This window comes from Zea mays, chromosome 1 (assembly GCF_902167145.1).
Source record: "Zea mays cultivar B73 chromosome 1, Zm-B73-REFERENCE-NAM-5.0, whole genome shotgun sequence".
NCBI lineage: Eukaryota > Viridiplantae > Streptophyta > Magnoliopsida > Poales > Poaceae > Zea > Zea mays.
This window is the reverse complement of record NC_050096.1, coordinates 102,089,278-102,091,375: the sequence shown is the minus strand read 5'-3', so window position 1 is coordinate 102,091,375 and position 2,098 is coordinate 102,089,278. Positions and strand designations below refer to the sequence as shown.

Here is a 2,098-nt window from a genome sequence, read left to right as displayed (position 1 = left end):
AAATGTCTCCATTCTTCACCATATAAGTGTGGGATCCTTGTTGCACTATTAGGTGCATGGGGACATTGGCGACCAAGCTCTTATTGATGTATGATCACCATAAGAATGATAATGTAGCTAATCTTTAACAATGATAATGAAAGATGGTTTTATAAACTATTTATGACTCTTATAATCTATTTTTAAACCGTTGCTATAAGGCTTGTTCTAGACTTATTCCTAGTTGATTAGAAAGAGGTTAGACACCCTCCAACCCTTCAATATTATATATAGATATATTATATATGATTTATACTTTGTAATTACCATATGTTTATATTGAAACTTAACTTTTATAACAGCACTTGCCATCTGTCACCTCTACATGAATGTGCTATGCGCTATTTAGTAGCTTGATTAATACCACCGACATTTTAATCTAACTCTTGCTTTGGAATTGAAACAGGTTCGCGAAACATTCTGCAAACAAATGTTATATAAAAACTATATTCTTATTAAAAGTGTGTAAGGGGATGTAGCTCAAATGGTAGAGCGCTCGCTTTGCATGCGAGAGGCACGGGGTTCGATCCCCCGCATCTCCATATATAATTTTTTGGTCAGTTTCAAATGTTTTTCAAAATTATTTCCGCCCTTTCTGCGGCACGGGGTTCGAGTTCGATCCCGCATCTCTATATATTTCGATCAGTTCGCGTGCCCTTTTACACCCATGCAGGTTGAACCGAAGTAAAGAAACTGTAATTAGCTGAGAACAAACAGCGGAGGTTTAGCAATACTACGTTTAGAGTTCAAGAGCATCACGCATCGAATTTGATAAGCATGTCTAGGCAGCCGTTGACGAAGGAAAAAATGGGGAGGGCTCAGTTTAATTTTATTTATCCGTCCAATCCAACTAGAGATGGCAATAGGGACCCGATTCCCGATTCCCCGCGGGGAATTCCTCTACTAGGGGAACGGGATGAGGAAATTTCTTCCCCCACGGGGATGTAAACGAGGAAAATTTCTCCCCCGACGGGTAAACGGGGATGGGGATGGGGAAGCATTCCCCATCCCCGTTCCCCGCGGGGACCCGTTAAACTTACATGTGACGATGTTTTCATATAATAGTTAATGATAAAAAATAAATAATTATCTTGCCAAGAGATCACTAGTTGTACAAATGCGTTCATTTTAATGTACACATAATGATTTTTACATCTAACAATGTGTATAAGTGAAAATATTTTACATTAATAACAAATTAAGTATGATCTAATTATAATTTAAGCGGGGACGGGGATCCCCGATGGGGATTTATCCCCGCGGGTAAAGGGGATGGGGAAGAAATGTCCCCCGCAAGCGTTCGTGGGGATCCCCGCGGGGAAGTTTTTTCGTCGCGGGGATGGGGAGCCAAAACCCGACGGGGAATTCCCCGTGGCCATCTCTAAATCCAACGCCCAACATTGACGTTCATCTCGATCGACGAAATCGAAGAAGAAACATTGGAGGCGAGTCATGATCTCAGCATTATTCCACATGAGAAATAAATAAGTCCATCCAATTTTCTCAAAATAGGGAGGGCCATCGTCAATTCGGCAGGATAGAATGCTTAAATTCTAATTATGACTATTAAATATAGTCCAACTATAAAACTAACTATATAATTACATAAATGAAAACTAAGCCTAGAAAACTGGTGTCAAACAAAAAAGACTAAAGTTGGGACTAATTGACTTTAGTCTCTAGTCTCTCACATGGGTGCTAAAAGGGACTAAATAACAACATTTACTTCAATTATCTTTACTAGAAAACTAGTGTCAAACAAAAAGGGACATTTTGGTCTTTATGTGTTGCATTTAATGTATTTAGGGGTTGTTTGGTTGCTCCTGCTAAAGTTTAGCCCGGTTCACATCAAGCGTTTGACTTTTAAATAGGAGTATGAAATATAGACCCAACCAACTGGACTAGATTCGTCTCGTCTTTTAATCTTCGGCTGACAAATTAGTTTCATAATCCGACTACATTTAATACCCGGAACGGAGGTTCAAACATTCGCTGGGACAGGGGCTAAATTTTAGCGGGGTGTAACCAAACACCTCCTTAGAATTTGTTTAGCCCCTAC

The 2,098-nt window shown here is 39.6% G+C and overlaps 1 non-coding gene across 1 annotated transcript; it reads left to right on the top strand.

The window, feature by feature from the left end:
• The first annotated feature begins 508 nt into the window (after positions 1-508).
• TRNAA-UGC (transfer RNA alanine (anticodon UGC)) lies at positions 509-581 on the top strand. Its single transcript has one exon. It is a non-coding gene; the product is annotated as a tRNA-Ala (tRNA).
• The last annotated feature ends 1,517 nt before the right edge of the window (positions 582-2,098 follow it).